General features: G+C 38.0%; 1 protein-coding gene across 1 annotated transcript in view; it reads left to right on the forward strand.

Moving 5' to 3' along the window:
• The window catches only part of Arsj (arylsulfatase family member J), a 100,433-nt gene that overhangs the window by 38,163 nt on the left and 42,306 nt on the right, over nucleotides 1-19,964 (forward strand). The window lies entirely within an intron of this gene.

Raw genomic sequence — 19,964 nt, forward strand, 5'->3', positions numbered from 1 at the left:
TCTTCATAAAATATTAGATCATAACTCCTGTTGCTGGAGGATATCAAAGAGCAAAGTTTTCTTCTAACTTAACAAAAAATACAATCTCAACAATATTGTTTCTGCAGTGCATACTGTGTTTAAACATTTTTGAACAGTCAGCACAATGTAGTAGAAATAACACTAGGTTTGGAATCAGGAAACATCATTTGGGTTGGAAATGTATGGTTTAAAACATTGCTTTTTGCTATGTGATTTCATTAAGTCCCCTTACTTCCCTAAGCCTCAGTTTCCTGAGTCATAAATGAGGATTGTAACAGCCATGAAGGTTAAGCAAAGCAACATGTAGACCGGAAAGCACTTTGCAGATGTTAGTCATTATAATTCACATGGTATTTGCTGAGCTTTACTCCTGTGAATTTGCTTCTTGGAAACACCAAGCTGACTGTATCCTAACAGTTTCTCTTTGTAATAAAAGTCACAGCTCCATCTTACAGGGTGACATAAAACCTGGGCTTCCAAGTATTTCCATCTTTCTCCCCCTAGTTTGCTATTTAATGATACATCTAGATTACCATGATTTCAACTAGATTTGGGACCTAAGAGAAGTTGATTAATTGACTTAGAGGTGATATTTACATACCAAGCAGGCCGGCCATTTATTCTGACAACTTTTACTTGGAAGGAGAGGAGAGGAGGAGGACAAAGGAGGGAGAAAGAGGGAAGAGGAGGTGAGCATTCCAGACCACCAGTAGCTGCTCAGGGAACTTTTTGGACTAGATTTACTCACCACTGTTGCGCCTGGTAAAACTCAGAGAAGTGGCTTTGTTTTCTTCCTCACATCAAGTGCCTGTCTTTTAAATCTACCTTTACATTTATCTTCTGCTGCAGTAAAAGTACCCTGATCTCTTTTCCCTCAGATTTTTTTTTCAGTAATTAATTTTATCCACCTGTATGGGCTTGGAAACAATGCTGTACATGCACATATACTTAGAAAGTCAAGAAGCTGGGCTAGTGAGATAGCTCTTTGGTCTAAAGCACCTGCTTAGGCAAGCCTAGGCAAGTGAAGGGGACTACAGTTGGATCCCCAGCACCACATGCCTGGCCAACCCCACCCTCAGGGCAGGCTGAGCTGCCCTGCCCCTCCAAAACAGTGAAGAAATTGATACTTCACTGAATATTTGAACATATGTATCTTGATACATAAAAGCCACTGATGATGGTATCTCTCCAATTTGCACAGATAGCGAAGAGAAAAGCATTTTTGTATGACTACAAAAATCAAATTGTGAACTGTTCCAGACCTCTGGCTCCTGTGGTATAAATGCTCGGAGTCAGGGACATTTTAAGAAGAACCCCACATTAAGAAAGTATAGTTGTGTTTTCAGCATTGGGACGTTGGCAAATTGCTGCATAAGAGCTGGATTCATCAGTCCCATTGCTAGGGAGAGACCCCTACCCTTGGGTGCTACTTGTAACAACTGTGGGAATCTTTGTCCTTAGGACAGTGTGTACAGTGAGAATTAAGGGAGCTAGACATGGACTTTTCAAGTACATTTTTATGTTTAATCTTTAATGAAGGAAGAAGTTGTTCTTAAAACACCTAGATTGTTTGAGGCAAAATCTGAAACATTTCATGTTTTTACAATTAATTAAAATCCATACGTAGGCGAGATAACTCAGAAGAGTAAGTGCCTGCTTAGGCAAGCACAAGGACTGGGGTTCTATCCCCAGCATCACATGCCACGCTGGCCCAATACCAGCCGACCCCAGGCACACTGAACTGGCCAGAGTCTGGGCGTGGTGGCACAGACCTGTAATCCCAGGGCTAGAAGCCAGAAAACAGGAGAATCACTGTGAGTCCTAGCTGCGTGGTGAGACCTTGAACAAACAAAAAAAATCCCTAAATAAAATAAAATTCATACGTTGTAAAAAAAAAAAAAAAAACATAAATAATACAAGTGATAGGTTTCATAAGATTTTATTTTTTTTCCTTTTTTTGAAAATTTTGCAGTACTGGGGGATGACAGAAAGCTTTTTAAAAAATAGTACATAAAAATTTCAAGGAAAATATTGATTGCAAGGAATCTTTTAATTGTATATGCTGGGAAGCAGAGAAGCAAATAGGGAGACCATTATTAATGGTTTTTATAAAATAAGATATGATATATAATATTCAAATATTTAATGAAATACCAGTTATTAGGATACCAGAAGAAGTACATTCAGAAAATTTATAATAGATTTTGGTAGTAATATATTACTGTAATTTCCCTTTTGCTAAGATATTAAAGAGTTAGAATAGCAAAACTATAAAAGCCATAGTCATTATAGTTCTATTTCTTGTTCCAAATTCTTCCAGTCTAAAAAAAACCTTTGATTCTTTGAATCTGATTTCTGAAATCATTCTTCTTGAACACTTGTCATGCATCACTTATATCAATGACCTTATAATGTTTTTTGACCTTATAATTTTTGAGCTACCTTTTAGTTTATCCTTTTTTCATAGTGCTTTGTGTTCACTTGTAAGATTCAGTATTATTTGTATCTTTCTATTGGGCTGCCACTGATCAGTTTATCCTGAAATTCATTTGTCCTCCCTCAGGCTAGTTTTGCAGATGCTGAAATTGAAAATCTTTCTTTTACACCTTTAGACGTTTCCTTTCATGACTACTCTGCAGCATTTCCTTTAACTCCACATCGTGCCACACTCGGTCCCCGCTACATGGACCAAGGGGTGCGCGCTCTACTTGAAAGTCAAATTTCTACCAAGAATTTCCAATGTGCTATTTGTATTAAAATCATAGAACTTAAAAAAACGTTATGTATTATATGTGCAAAGTATGTATTTACCTGAAGGCTGAAGAAAACAGAACATAGCAGTATTTTGTGTGAATCGCCCATGAAAACAGAATAAATGTCCAACTGTGAAGGACTGGGGAAAGCATGAGTGGTATAAAGAAGCCTTGAGCTAGGTAGAAAGATGTGTCTACCCTCTGGAGTCCCTTAGGAAGGTGGCCAGGTGTTGGGAGCATGTCGCCACAGTCCCTTATTTTGCTGTCCTCCTGCAGTTCTAGTTATGGGATACTTGCCTGCTTTTCCCCATAACTGATCCCTTTCCAGATCCTGCTTTACTCACTTCAATTCCTTATGCCCTTCAATTCCTTATGCTTCTTGATTGTAACATAAGGATAATGTCGCTTTACCAAGACTTCCAAAATGGGAGCTGTTACTGCTCCTTTCCTTGACATACGATGGGCACTCAACACATTATAGGCATTATTGCTGAATGTGTAATACTACGATCATATCTTTAAGAGCAGACTTCAATCAAGGCTCCATTGTCTGGCGTTGATATCAAGTTTCCTAAAACAGGTCCATCATTGCTGTCACTGAGTGTTGACTGGCTGATCAGGTCCCAGTTTTATCCAAGTTCTTACGTGAACTGCACAGAATCTAAGACACCAGCCTTTCTCTCTGAGGGCTGGCACCCGTTAGCCACAGAGAATGGTCCTACTGAGCCAGTCAGGTCATGCCATCCTGCACCTATTTTTTGGCCCTCTGTTGCCCCCTAGTGATTGTTTTCTGCAGCACCTCCCCCAGGAGCACTGTGGCGTGGGTTCACAGATTGAGAGATCTATTAGCTGAATTGAGAACTCCAGGGGATTGCATTTGTATTTTTAACAGTGATACATGTGTGAAAATATTTAAAGCAGTCATTAAAAACTCATGAAAAACAAGAACAGCAGACTACTCAAGATGTGTGATAGCTCCATGTCAAAAAATGTCTGGGACTTGGCGTGTAGTTCAGTGGTAGGACACTTGCTAAGAATGTGCAAGGCCCCGGGTTTGATTTCTGGATCTACAAAAGACTGGATTTTAGAAAGAGGATCAATCAGTGTAGTGACTGTGAGGCCGTCATTTCAAGAATTCAATTTCCCTAGTCAACGTACTGTTTTATTGAATAAGTTACTGCAGGAATGAGTGACCATTAGAGGCTGCCTTGGATTATGAAGGAAGAAATCAAGTCAGAAAATGTCATTCAAGTTTGTTCTAGCATAGTAAAATCAGAAAATGTTAAGCATATACTCTACCTAGCTTTCAGCAAGGCTTATAGAAGAGACAATCCTTTATGATTAAAATAATAGCCTGAATGGTACAGTAAGTCAAATGTGGCATTCAGTGTGAACTGAGCAGTAAGAGAAGGTTAAGCCAAGGGGGACATCCAGGAGTGCCTTAGAAGGCTTCATTCTGCCCCTTCGAATTCGTTAAGACCTGACTTAGGTGTTTACCAAGATTAACATGTGAGGAAAAGCTACGTGCTGCATGAAGAAAGCAACAGTCCTCTAGCACTTGAAATAGCAGGAAGAGAGAACACATCCAGAAGTGGGAAATTCTTTTTATAGGCTCACCAAGTAAACTGCTCCTCTCCAGGAACCAGGAAACCTGGCTTACAAAACAGCTTAGTTGGAGAGAAAAATCTTGGTGTTTTAGTTGTCTGGAAGCGCACCGCGTGCTGTGCTGCCAAATGAGCTGACACAGTCCTAATAAGGTGTGGGCTTTGCTTCAGGCAGGGCAGTGGCCCCTCTGAGCTTTGTGCTGCAGAGACCACCTCTGGAGTGTTACGTTCAGTTCAAAGAGCCAGCGCTTAAGAGGACACCGATAGACTGAAGTCTGTGCCAAGGAGGAGCTCCGGCAAGCGCGCAGCACGAGGGTTGGCTGAGTGGATGCCTGGTGGCTGTCTTCGTGTATTTGAAGCACTGGGATGTGGAAGAGATTCTAATACATTAAGATTCCAGATGAGTCGAGCATGGTGAATCCAAGTAAGAGTCTTCTATTAGTAAATACTGCAGGAATAAAATGAGCTGTCTGGGTATCTGTCTGCCTGCCACATTTCCACCCTGGAAACATTCTAGAACAGACTGTATGACTATAAAAGAGCTGTATCCCTTTATCGCTACTTTTTGGGTTTCTAATGCTTTCTTGTGAATCTGTAACTTGATGATTCTGTTTCCCTTCTGTCTTTTAAATTATTTTTTTTCAAATAGGAAAGAGAAACCATCAGCTACTTTCCCTCCCAATCCTAAGGTAAATCCTTACAGATTTGGCCTTGATTATTGCCACGAAGAGAAAAGCAGGATGCCCCAGCAACACCAGGACACCAGTGCCCCACAAGGCTCAGACATCTTTGTGACTAGGATGATGTTTCAGAGCCAACTCCAGAGAAAATCACCCCATCCCTCAGCTAGTCACAACCTAATCAGGAGAGCATACCCCCATAATGTGCAAGCCTTCCTCAGCTGGTGCCTAGAAAAGTAAAGGGAACACAGCCACTTTCACATAAACATAATAAGCTAATGTGAAATATTTTGATATTCATATTATAGAACCAAATACAATTAGATATTTTGAGAATTTGTAGGATTTTTACAGCAAAATCAGAATCTATCTTCCTTCCTCCCACCTTTCTCTTTCTCTTCTTTCCTTACCCCGCCCCTCTAGTCTTCCACACCCCACACCCAGGCTGCTGTATATTATTCCTCAGAGGAGCGACTCCCTGTCCCTTTCCTGGGTTGCTCTGGAGCTATTCCCTTCTTACCAAACCACAGCGCCTGCCAGTCCTGGCAGCATCTGGCTGCTGCTCCCGCTTCCTGCCTCTGCTGTGCGAGGGGAGGCATTTCCCTTCCACAGATGGTCCTCGTGAAGCTGTGGCTAAGGTGCAGGAAGAGGCAGGCATCCGGGAAACAAGAAAGAAATTGGAAAGGGGAAATTTTCTTTCTTCTCTGAGACAGACCTTCTTCACAGCAGCCCTGAACAGCTAAAATCACTTCAAGCTGAAGGAAACTGATCTTTTAGGGCTGTCTTGTCCTCTCAGATAGCCCACTATTATTAGTGCCCTGTGATCACTTCTCACTACACTTCATTCAAAGTCTCTTTATTTCCTGAGAAATCATTTAGCTTGAATCTGGCTAGCACACATACCTGTGGACTCAGAGCTTTGCCTTATAACTCTTCTCAGATTAGAAATAGGGAAAAGCTAGAGGAATGAAAACCCCATTCCCTTCATTTTTCCTCCTGTAAAGAATTGATTTTATTTTCCCCCTGTGATGAATTTCCTGTTAAAATCAAGTGGCAGAGAGGCCGGCAGCCATAGCAATGACCTACTTCACGGAAGTGTTGAGGGGTGTAAGGAGCTCACAGGACTTCAGAGGAGCCCTATCGGGATTGCTGAGTCCATCATCTATTTCTTTATGCCTTCATTTCTTCATATGTAAAGATGATGCTAATATGTCTACCTCATGGTGAAATTATGAGAAGAAGTTCTCCACACAGAAAATTCCCCTGAACATTCTGCTATTATGGGATTCCTTGAGGGAGCCATTGTTCAGTGCCCAGGAATATGGGCGGCCCACTGAATACCAGACCCAGTTCAGGGGGTGTGGATCTTGACCTCAGAAACAGCAGATTCTAGCATGTGTAACCTCATCTTTTATCCATAACCTTTTTTTCTCCTTCAATAAAAGTCAAACACAAAGAAATTGTTCTTTAAGAATCTCCATATTTCCACCTGTAGTCCAACAAAAACAGCTAAAGAAGAGGTAGCAAATTCTTACTTGTGGGCTCTTTTTTTTTCCCCAGAACGGGGGATTGAACTCAGGCTCTTGCACTTGCCAGGGAAGTGCTTATTCCACTGAGCCATCTCCCCGGCCCCCTTCCTTTTGGGCTTTAAGAAATACTTTGAGCAATTATTGCAATGATGACATACAGAAAATTCTGAGGGCAAATCTAGATTCTATCCAAGAAACCCAGAAGAGCTTAGGAATGACAACAGCCAACTGCTGCAGGGCATAGAACTACAGTTCTCTGCGAGGCTCTGGAACAATGTAATCGTCAGGTTCTCTAATATGCAGTTTTGGGTCTGGTTATAAAATATGACTGCCTTGACATAAATAAATAAAATTGACATGATAATTCCAAACCATATGGACAATATCTATAATGCATTTGGAAAAAATCCTAGCATACTATTTTTTTTTTTTTTTTGGCGGAACCGGGGATTAAACTCAGGCCCTTGCGCTTGCCAGGGAAGCGCTTATTCCACTGAGCCATCTCCCCGGTCCGCATACTATATTCTTGCAACTATTATCCAGGCACAATAAACTATAGGTATTTTTAAATAAATAAAAAATACACAGATATTTTAAAATATGACATTTAATATAACTTTAGAATTACAAGGAATAGCCGCTTGTTTCTAATACTGGGAAAGCTCTGGAAGAAAAGAATAATAATTCTAAAATTTTTCCTAGCTCAGATTTCTAGAAGATATCAGTTAGCCATCTAGATTTACTGATCCATACTTATGATGGAATTTCAGCCAGTAGTTACCTACTGAAGTTCTCATAAACTGCACAAAAGCTTACTTAGTTAAAAGCCCATTTTTCATAATATCATAAAATCGTATGCTAATATATTTTGACTAGACATAAAACTTAAATGACTTGTAAGATACAGTCCATGTACTTTATCTTTTGAAGTAATTTGTTCCCCACCCAATAAAGAAAAATCTACTTTTCCATTTTTAATCACTGTCGGTTGCTAAATATCACAGTTCATAAATACTTGGAGTGTCCATTATGATGGCACATGGCTATAATCCCAGCATGTGGGAGGTTGAGTCAGGAGGATCACTATGAATTCAAGGCCAGCCTGTTCTACTTAGTGAGTTCAAGACTAGCCTAAACTACATAGTGAGGGTCTATCTAAAACAACAATAGCTATAGATATAGATATCTTGTGTAAAAAAGATATATTGTATATAAAGAGCTGTATTGACTACATGTCAATATTACATATTTTACAAACAAAAGCTAAACTCTTGTGATATTCATCTCGGTCATTGAGTTGGTAGAAGGCAACCCTCCCAAACTCTGTGGTGAATCATTAGGTGTTAAACACCGCACCATCTTATTGAGACCTCATTTCTAAAGAGTAAGAGTTTCAAAACATTAACACTGATCTGATATTGCCATATCCCTAGGCATTTTTGTAATGGAAAAAGTAAGATACTTTTAGGAAGTGAAAGTAAGAAACTACAAACTCTATGTGTAGGAAAATAACGCAACTGCAATTTAAATAAGCAAAATAAGTTCAATAAAACATTTGTTTTCTCAGGATACTTACTGAGCTCAACTATAATATTGTGTGTAAAAATGAATTGTATGATTTATGCAAATACAAAATATTATGGATGTATCATTGCAATTATTGAGGTCAGTGTAGTTTGATAGTAGCATTTGCACAGTTTAGCATATTAAATATATAAATCACTGCACATGTTTATATAATATCACCTATTAAATTTTATTTTTTTTTATACCATTCAGTAGCAACCATGTGCAAAATTTGGGACACTTAGCCACCATAAAACACATATTTAAATTAACTTTAATATCGTAACATTCTTTTTTTACAAGTACAGTTGTTCATGCTTCCAAAACATCATTGGGTATGTAGAAGAGTTTCCTTCTTGTGGCATTTCTATTTATACCTGCATCATTGTATCAATGCAAAGAATAAACCCTGATTTACTTTTTATTTTCTTTCACCAAACAAGGAAAATCTAGTTGAAGTAGCTTATATGCCTTTATTGTGAGTTAACATTCAAAAACCCCAAAAGCAAATTATTTTTATGCCATTGGGGCAAATGATTCTCAAAGAGGGCAAAATTTAAAGAATAGAGGGAAAGTATTTTATGAGAAATTGCTTTCTTAAATTGCTTTATTGGCAACTATGAACAGATTGATATTTTTAAGCCCCTAAGGATCCTACGGACAACCAGGATGGATGGTTCAAATCAGAGAAGAACCTGTGTGGAAATTACTTGAGAGAATTATTTTTCTTTTCATCAGAAAGTAAAGTAAGAAGAAATCAAAGGATAAACAAAATGCAAGTATACTATTTACTTTTAAATGGTGGTAGTTATATCTGTTTATAGAAAGATACGAATAAAAATAGACTGCACTAAAGATTTTAACATGTAAATGAAGCAATGCTGTTTATGATTTATGATTAAACTAAGTTTCTTATAGTTATGTGTGACGCCATTTTGAAAAACTGACATCCTTCCAAATTACATGTAATGCGAGTGACTTGGCAAGTTTCATGTACTGAATCACATGAATGATATTACTCATAATTTTTTTAATGTATTTAGTACAGGAGCTATAGGGTCTCACTATACAAATCAGACTATAATGATCCTCCTGTTTTCAGCCTCCCAAGTGTGAGGTTATAGGCACGCACCACCACGCCCAGGCACCATGGCTGTCTCAGCGCGCCCCTGGGGTGGGGCTAGCCTGGCACACCAGGGATTGAACTCCCGTCCCTGCATCTGCCTAAGCAGGCCCTTTGATCTGCTGAACTACTCTGGCTGGTCCAATTACTCATAATTTTTCCAGTCAGTCATAATCAGGAAAAAGTTTACTTATTTTCTGTTCTCTTTTTGCCACATAGTCAGAAAAACAGCATTTGAAGAGACCAGCAAATAGCTAATTTCAACATATGTGTTTCTACCTGTCTTTAAAGGTGTTCCTTGAATTTTAATGCATTGTTAATCATTCTAATTTAAAGATAGAACAAAATTGTATTCAAAATTTAATTAAAGTCATTAAGAAGAGAATAATTAAAGTACTAACACTATTTCAAATGAGAATTTGAAGAAACATACATATACAATAATAAATGTCAAAATGAGTGTAAAATAAGATAATGCACGTAGCCTATAAAATATAATTTTTGAAGGAATATTTTGTTTAGGGCAGAAATCAGTTGTATCTCCACTGAGGGGAATGTGTACATGCTATGTGCAAAAATTATTTGTATTTTTCTATCAGTTATCTTTATTTATTTATTTATTCATATTTTGGTGGAAGCACGGATTGAACTCAGGTCCTTGCACTTGCCAGGCAAGTGCTTATACTACTGAGCCATCTCCCTGGCTCTTTTTTTTTTTTAAATAAACTTTTTTTTTTTCTGGTACTGAAGATTGAATCCAGAACCTTGTGCTTGCCAGCACTTATTCTACTGAGCTCGCTCTCTGGCGCATTCTATCACTTATCTTCTATGTCTATAAAGTTGTAAAATGGGAAAATCAGTCAGAAGTTCTACACCACTGTTGCATAGAATTGAGGGTCCCTGGAGGGTCTGCTAGAACACTGTACTTTCCAAAATTCCCCTGAAAGGACAACTTATAATCTCTTGCGTGTTTCCAGGTGCTGGTCAATAGCTCATTGACACTATTTGTAATTTTGTCACATGTGTTGGTCTTAATTTTCTCTTTATTTAATAGATCCCTTTTGATAGCTAGATGATACTGACAGTACAGCACCAATTTTCTTGTGAAAATATTAGATACTTAGAACTAGGCAGTTAATAATCTGAAAATTTAGGACTAAACTATTGATTTTTTTATTTTTTCCTCCATCTTTGGTGGCCTTTCTTAAATTCTCATTCTATAACTCAGTTTAGCTCCTCTTAATCCACCTTCCCCTCCCTGAAATACACACGCCTATGCATGTACTCATGCATCCCTTGTCCAGCCCTGTCAGATCCGCCTGCAAATCATGTCCCAAATGTCACATTTCAGAGTCTCCTGCTTGCAGGCCCCGGCCCCCAAGCCATCTGCATCTTTTCCTGGACTATCGCAGCAGTACTCACATTGCTTCTTCTTTGCCACCAAGATGCATTCTCCAGAAGTCCAGAGAGATTTTGAAGAAGCTGAAGTCAGGTCCTACCTTTCCCTGCTTAACACTTCTCAAGGGCTTTGACATTTTAATGACAATAGAATCCAGTTTCCATGGCATTGTTAGAGAAGCACACTGTATGGTGATCTCCCCCTCTCCACCCTCAGATCTCCCTGGTCTTATTTCCTACCCTTTTCTTTAGAAGATGTGTATAGCTTTCTCTATTCATGGACATACCTGTCTGATTCCCAGATCAGAGACTTTACTATGACTTGGGCTGGGATGGCTTCCCTGTCCATCTTGGCCTTAACTGGCTTCATCTCACGCTTCTAACTCTTTTCTCTTTAAAAGTATCTGAGTCACTTGGAGTCCACAATGATGGGCTCAAAAGGAGGTTAGTGGACTCCAATTTAGCTGCTTATGTTCAGGATGCATTGGAATCCATTAAAGACATTCAAATTCTACCTCCATGAATGAACATCATGTCATTCTAGTGAAAGGATGTTCTGCTCTCTTAGTTGTTACTATTTCTTAATATCTAGATTAATTTCTGACTCAGGAAGACAGTTTCTTCCCATGTATCCATTTGATGCACCAAAGAGGTAAGAGTTATTCTAGGCTATGATGAAACACACATTTTTGGTACTGCTTAATAATTTAACATGGTAAATTTTTATAGTTTATGACCTGCATTCTTTTTTCTGAAGCCCTAAAATTCAAGAATCAAAGCTTATTGTGCATTTGCCAAATGAAAATAAAAATATGAAAAGATCACTAATAGCTACTGTTTGCTAAGGTGGAGAAACACTCCCTCATGGTTGCTGATGACATTCTACATTGCCCTTGAGGAAGAGGGGAAATCTGTAACACAGATATCATTTGAAGTGGGCCTTCATGTATAAATGTGGCTTTGGAACAAAGAAGCATTTTGGGTAAAGTGGCAGGAGTGGTGTTGTTGGGGTTTCTTTGAAAGGGTGAGGAGGGAGCCTTTGCTGCTGGAGATCATGAAAGCTTGCTGTCAAGACTTCAAGGACCAGGTCTTTATTTTAAGATATCTATGCTTCGGGTAAAGCACTTTGTAAGTAACTATGTTTTCAGCCTCAGAATCATATCATTGGGTTTACTCATACAATATTGATCTGGAAGCTGTTTAATAAATTAATTTAAGCAGAAAGACATGGAAAGCCATAAGGAGAAATGGCAACATGGAATCAGAGGCTTTGTTGTAATTGACGTGTTCAAGTCTTCCCCTGATCTGACCTTTACTTGCCTTTCTAACTTGTCCATGTTGGAAAAAAATGGAAAACTATTGCAGTTAAACTGTGCTGTTTTGGTCCCCTGGCTTCTAGCAGGTCACATACATTTACCTTTACAACTGGACCCTATGTATTGTGAATTTCTACTGGTCTGTAAAAAAGAGCAATTACTGCTTACTCTGTTCTGTTTCCTTTTTTGAATTGCTTCTCCTTTTTCTCCACCTAATTTCTTACATATTTCATTCTTTTTTTCCTTTCTTCTTCCAATTTTGCATACATATGTCTGGTAATACGAATAATTAGTTGGAAAACAACACTATGCATTACAACAAATACTGTGAAATTCATATTATTTTGTTAAGTGAAATTCTGTATAACTTCTGTATAACCCCGTAATTTTCTGTTTCAATACTATTTTGTACTCTCTTTAAAAAATAAAACAATAAACAGCTGGACCTTATAGTCCTACCTCCATGCCTTTACAGTCTGATTCACAGCTCAGGGAGGTGAGGTTGTTCATATTTTCTCTAACCTGCTCCTCCCCTCTCCCTACAGAGCTGCTTTTCAGAAACATGGCCATTCACACAGGTCTTATGTCTCTAAAACCCCCACATTTTGAGTCTGTTATAACGGAAGTATCTACCTCCGAATTTTGCTAAACATAATGAATGAAAAGATTTTTCCCAAAAAGCTACAACTCTTGTTGCATAGGTTCTGCTTTACCTTGGTCTTAACCATCCAGTAGAAAAGTATGAAGATGAAATATAGGAAGTAAAGCCATGTTGTTATGTTGAGCTGTGGGGGACTCACGTCAATAATTTCTGACATTGCCAATTAAACAGAAGACCCAATGCTGTTATGGGCTTCTGTACTCTTTTAGAATATTTTGCTGAGTTTACACACCTATAATATTCAACAACGGAACTTAAAAAAAAAATTGGGGTATAACTATGAATGTCCATTTTGTATCTGTGTATTCAAAGTGGTTGGGATAGATATATAGTTGCATTCTCTTAATGAATAGAATGATTTTTTCTAATGGTGTTTGTAAGTAGGTTCACAAGTCTGCATCTTGTACAGCAATTAACCACTAAGAAGAATATATGCAGTGTATTATTTGTTGAAACTGTACTTTCAATTTGATTTGAAACTGTCTCATTGCTATATGTTTATCAATAAAACTTTGAAAAGAAAAAAAAAAGATTTTTCATGCTACTGTTTTTCAGTTGTTTTAGTTTTCATTTTAACTAATCGGCATGCATGAATTATTGCTTCATCTAGATAATTTAATTGAAAGCTAAAAAGTGTATTTATTTTTATTTCCAACACAGGATTTGATATGATGCCTTACACATTCAACATTTAATTCATGTTTTTAATTTCAATTAAATTTAATACAGTGGCATTTTATACTTTTTAACAACAGCACATTTGTCTTGAATTGTTATTGGTGGTTTCCTGGGAATATACCAGTACCAGATGCAAGTCATTTTAAGGCATGTAGGTTGTACCTTCTCAACTTTACACTAGCCTGTTGAACTCCTTTTTTAAAAAAAATTAATTTTATTGAGAAAAAAATTGCAATGAGACAGTTTCAAAACAGGTTGGTAGGAGAGTTATATCAATTAATACATTGCATATGGTTGTCTTTGTAGTAGTCTTTCATAGCTCAAGATGCCAAATAGTATCTGTCCAAATACTATTAGTACAAATCTTTCTTCTTATTGAATTAAGAAAAAGTGGCTATATATCTATCCAAACAATTTTGTATATACAAATACAGAATTGTCCTTCATTTATATCTCCTTTTTATGTTTAGTTTTGTCAGAAATGGATATTCTATTGCCATCCAAATATTGTAGGTGCATGAATTCAGCAAAATGTTACAATATAGTCCAGTAGTCCACAATAGTAGTGGGTTATCCACAGGACTGGCAATATCCTGTTAAACTCTTAGTAGACTTTCTTTCATATGGAAGAAACCAAACAAGCATTTTCTAGACCAAATCATGAATAAAAGAGAGTGAATCCTGTATCTTTTAAAATAGTTTGTTGTGCTGAACAACTACACTTTGGCTTGCACATTTATATAATTTAGAAATTTCCATTTTGCTTATAACTTGGAATATCCTTAGAAAGTCTAGCCAACACTTCTTACTTTCAAAATATGAGGTGTTTTCTCCAGTTTCTCTGTATATCATGCTTACATCTACAAAGAATATATTCTTTCTTTCTAAAACTATTTATAGCTTTTGCAATGTTTCTGGCTGTATGAGACACACAGAAGTTCAGATGTAGAACACAGTGGAAAGATCCGTTTGCTCTCTGTTGGTAAAGCTTTGTAGACTACTCAGCTGGAAAACTGTCTTCCTTTCCCCTGGAATCTGGAAGTTTACCTTAGGAAAGATACCATACAAACAGGAAGAGAACAGGAGCTCAACTGTGTAAAGAACCTTACTCCAAGAAGAACCTGACTTAAGATTCAAGGAACTTGTATGCTGCTTGGAAAAAACACTTGAATTTAACATGAAAAATATTGTTCTCTCATTTAAAATGCTTAATCTATTGAATTTACTCTTTAAAGTAGCTCATTTTATATGCCAGTCCTAGGCAAAGATTTGAAGTGGGTAACAAGTGCCTTATCCATACTTTCTAGGTATTGAGGGCCCTGTTGTGGCTGGCATTTGGCAGGATTTTATTTTTGCTAAGGTTTTAATAGCGTTGTGTATTACTAGAATTATTGGCACAACTTGGATTCTACAAACAGGTGGAAAAGATACCACCTAAAGAATGACTAAGCAGCACTCAGGTAGCCCTGACTATGTTCCCAGATCTGTGAGACTCACAGAAGTTCTGATGTAGAAGACATCGCAAAGATGTATTTCCACAGAGCAGGTATTGAAAACTGATCTTCTTTGGACCACTGCAATTACAACTAGACTATACTGATAGACAGAAAAATTATTTATTGACTAAATATAGTTATTTACTGGTCAATGATGACATGCATTTTTTATATTGTTTAATTTTCTTTGAAAATCATTTCATGTATCTTTATCTTTTCAAAATTATGTACTCTAAGATGTGCAGTAATGTCCTTACGTTCTTGTATCTAGACTTAAGGGCAATAAAAGTTAAAATAGAAATGTCTACATATGAACAGAAGATGCTAAAACATTAATATTTCATCTGAAGTAACCAGATTATTGTTATGTTCTTAATATTCTTAGAGGTAATTTTTTTTTTACATTTTGATTCATTGTTACTCTGCTTGCATTAACTATAACATAAAAATGGTTTGGCATTCACCCTATAATAAAATATCTTTGCTTCTATGATTAATGACAGTGTGTTTCCAGTTATTTTTAGATTAGGTAAAGCCTACCATGAAGCTGGTTCTGATTCAGAAAGAATGCATGGTAGGTTTTAAAAGTTTTAAATAACTTTAATTTTGTGGTTGTATTATTTCAGTGAGGTATGAACACTACAAAGAAAATTAGTTTTTAAAAAATGAATCCACTGTTTTTAATTCTAGCTATTCAAAATTTGTCTTCAAAAAAAGAAACACTGCAGTGTTATCTAATCACTTCAGTGTGTTTAATAGAAATTGCATCAGCAATGTGCTGATGCATTAGAGTGGGGAAGACCATGGTTTCTTCTTTTTGGGATTGATGATTAAAAACACAATCTATAACCGTTTATATTCCTAGTCAGTCTTTTGTGGATAGATATCAAATAGCATCCTACCCATTGCTATATTTTTGGCAGCGAATATTCAACAAATATCTAGTATTATTGATGAGCTCACTTTTAAGGCAATATTTTTCAATTATAATAGACAACTTTATCACCTCCATTCTGCTGCCATGCCTGTACATTTAAAAACTCAGCTGGACACTGTGGTGCACTGCTGTAATCCCAGCATTCTGGTATGCTGAAGCAGGAGGATCAAGTTTGAGCCCACCCTGGGCAACTGAGAAAACCCTGTCTCAAAATGTAAAAAAAGGCTGCAGTTATGGTTCAGTGCAAAGGCTCTGGCATCAGTCCCCAGTTTCTGTCGCTCTATTCTTGCCACAATTATCTGTCATTGTGTAATGCACCAACACTGTAGTGATGAAAAAGTGAGAATAGGCCCTTGTCTCTGTAGAGTTTACATTCTAATGAGTAGTGAACAGGGGACAAATAGTGACCAAGTGAGTGACATTTTCAGTTTATGTTAATCAGGAAATGAACAGGCTGACTTGATAGAGAATAGTAGTTAACATTTCGCAGTCACTGGAGCATGGGTTCATCCAGTTTGTTTATTTGTTAAGTAGCTGTTGTATATAACAGAAATTACAGACTTCAAGCACCAGTATGTAGCTGTGTGAAGCAGCCCCTCATTGAAGTCATAGATGGTTTTCTCCAGTGTTCCTCACAGCTTTTTAAAGCAACCTGGTCAGATGGCCCTGTACATTTGTGTGGCCCACTGCTGGCTGTCTTTGTTATGAAGAAGACTTTTAATTTGATGTAATCTCATATATCAATTGTTGCTTTTGTTGCCTATATTTTTGATGTCTTCTCCAAACACTGCTTGCCCAGACCATGATCATTCATTTCTTCAAGAAGTCTTACAAGGGCCAGCCAAATAGCTCAGCTGATCAAACTGCTTGTTTAGGCAGACTTAGAGGCCAGGCTGTGCGGACCCCACCCCTGGGGCATGCTGAGATGGCAATTGAGACTGGGTGTGGTGGCTCACACCTGTAATCCCAGCACATAGGAGGCTGTAAACAGGAGAATCACTATGAGTCCATCTAGTAGTGAGATGCTGAACACCCTGTAGAATTTTCCCTAAAATACAGAAAAAATAAAATAAAATAAATAAAAAGTTTTATAGTTTGGGCTGTTACATGTATGTCTTTAATAATTTTTATATGGTATGAAATCAAGGTCTAATTCCATTTTCCTTCATGTGGATATCATTGTTCCAAAAACTTTGCTGAAAATAGGATGATCTTGGTCTTAATGGACACATGCAGTGAGGTTGGAGGAAGAACCAGGAGCATGTTCCAAAGCCAAGAGAAAAAAGCATGTTCAAGAGAGGCAATGACAGCTTGTCAAAGGCTTCTCAGAGATGAAGTGAGAGGAAGACTAACAACTGATCAAGGGATTTGATAAAGTGGAGACCACGAGCAGCCCATTAGTGGAGTAGTGGATATGATTAAGAGAGAATGGGAGGGGAACCAGGGAGATGGCTCAGTGGAATAAGCACTTCCCTAGCAAGTGCAAGAGCCTGAGTTCAATCCCCGGTTCCACAAAAGAGAGAGAGAAAGAGAGAGAGAGAGAGAGAGAGAGAGAGAGAGAGAGAGAGAGAGAGAATGGGAGGGCATTGGAGGTGACGAGCATTGAAAATTATGTAAAGGAGATTTACTATAAAAGTGAAAAGCAAGACGATATGTGGAGAGGAAGTAGAGTCAAGAGGAGGTGAATTGCAAGATGGAATAAATGACAGCATGTGTATAAACCAGTGGAAGAAGTTGCTGATGCTGGAAAGCGTGTGACAGATTTCTGGAGTGATGCCTTAAGTAGGCATGTAGTACACATGAGAGTTGGCTTGGCCATAAATGGGAAAAGGGAGAGTAATTATGTAGAGGCAGGAAACGCATAGTAGGTATGGATGAGTTCTTACAGAAATTAGAAGCTCAGTAATTCTGTTTCCTCTGTAAAACAAGAAGTAAGTTCAACAGCTGAAAGTGAAGATGAAACAGGAGTTGTTAGAGATCTGAGAAGAAAAGCATGGTGTGAAATGGTTACCCAGGAAATTGAGGGAGACGGCAAGTGAGAAATGAAGTAGGAGAGGTGGGCAACCCAAAAGCCGCTTACTTGAGGTTAGTGGTTGAAACCTTAAAGTGAAACGAAATTATTAGTCCAGTTTGCCTATTCCAACAAAACACCTCAGGCTGAGTAACTTATAAATAATAGAAAACTATCTCCTACAGTTCTAGAATCTGGGAAGTCCAAGATCATCATGCCAAGATTCACTATTTGGAGAGAGATTACTCTCTGCACAAAATTTGCTACCTTTTTGCTACAACTTAACATGGAGAAAGTGGGGTGGGAGGCTCGGGTGTTCCCTCCAACCTCCTGTACAAGGAGGTTGTACAGGTTGCTCACCCCTTTTGTGAGTGCTGCACCTGAAAGCTGATCACCTCCTGAAGGCACCAGTCCCTTGAAATTCACGCACTGGGGGTTGAGAACCATCCTATAAATTTTTAGGAAACACTGTAGCCACCAGTATGCATCATTTTAGATTTTTTCTTAAGAAAACTTAGCAAAGAGCTGCACTTGGATTTAAGATTTTACTAAGTGAATGTGATAAAGTGAGAGGGAGGGACACAGCATGTTGCACATATGCAGGGAATAATGACCATGGTGGGCATGGAGTTAGACTTGGGGAGCAGTCCTAAGGCAGAGGAGCCTTGCAAAAGTAGCAGATTGGTAGTCTCAGAAGATTTATATTTTGCAAGGGAAAAGAAAGAGCTAGTGGTTAGACAGCAATTGCAGTACATTGAGCTCCATAGAGACTGTGCTGGGGCAAGAGAGAGCCAGATGGGCACTGGAAAACTCTGTACCTTACTGAGGAAAACAAATAAATATGGGCAAAGGAGAGATCTTAAGAAACCAAAAGGCAAAATGTCATCCTATGCATTCTTTGTGCAAACTTGCCGAGAGGAGCACAAGAAGAAGCACCCAGATGCTTCCATTAACTTCTCAGAGTTTTCTAAGAAGTGCTCACAGAGGTGGAAGACCATGTCTGCTACAGAAAAAAAAAATTTTGAAGATGTGGAAAAAGTGGACCAGGCTCATTATAAAAGAGAAATGAAAACTTATATTACTCCTAAAGGAAAAATAAAAAAGAAGTTCAAGGATCCCAATGTGCTCAAGAGGCCTCCCTCAGCCTTCTTCTTGTTCTGTTCTGAGTATCACTCAAAAATCAAAGGAGCACATCCCGGCCTCTCCATTGGTGATGTTACAAAGAAACTTGGAGAAATGAGGAATAGTACTGCAGCAGATGACAAGCAGCCACATGAGAAGAGGGCTGTAAGCTGAAGGAAAAGTATGAAAAGGACATCGTTGCCTACCAAGCTAAAGGAAAACCTGATGCAGCAAAAAAAAGGAGTCGAAAGGTGAAAAAAGCAAGGAAAAGGAAGAGGAAGAGGAAGAGGATGAGGAAGATGAGGAAGATGAAGATCAGGAAGATGAAGAAGAGGATGATGATAAATAAGTTGGTGCTAAGACAGTTTTTTTCTTGTCTATAAAACATTTAATCCCCTGTACACAACTCACTCCTTTTGAAGAAAAAATTGAAATATAAGACTGTGTAAGATTTGTTTTTAAATTGTACAGTATCTTTTTTTGTACAGTTAACACATTACCGAATGTGTCCTTAGATAGCCCTGTCCTGGTGGTATTTTCTGTATCCACTAACCTTGCCTGGTACAGTATGGGGGTTGTAACTTGGCATGGAAATTCAAAGCAGGTTCTTGTTGGTGCACAGCACAAATTAGTTATATATGGGGACGGTAGTTTTTCATCTTCAGTTGTCTCTGATGCAGCTTATCTGAAATAATTGTTGTTCTGTTAACTGAATACTACTGCACAATTGCAAAAACAAGTTGCAACTGTTTTGTTGACATTCTGAATGCTTCTAAGTACATACAATTTTTTTTTAGCAAAAGTTGGTGGTTAGATATAAGGTACTCAAATTTATGATTTAGGCCTTCCATTAACAGTAGAGATTGAGTCTTCTATGATGTAAGCATAATAGTTGCTATCTTGAAGGCAAAATCATAGGAAAAGAGAAAGTCAAGAAACCAAGAGTCCAAAATATTGGAAAAATTATTTTTCCTCTTCTTCTTCTTCTTCTTCTTCTTCTTCTTCTTCTTCTTCTTCTTCTTCTTCTTCTGCTGCTGCTGCTGCTGCTGCTGCTGCTGCTGCTGCTGCT

This window comes from Octodon degus, unplaced genomic scaffold (assembly GCF_000260255.1).
Source record: "Octodon degus isolate 3935 unplaced genomic scaffold, OctDeg1.0 scaffold00142, whole genome shotgun sequence".
NCBI lineage: Eukaryota > Metazoa > Chordata > Mammalia > Rodentia > Octodontidae > Octodon > Octodon degus.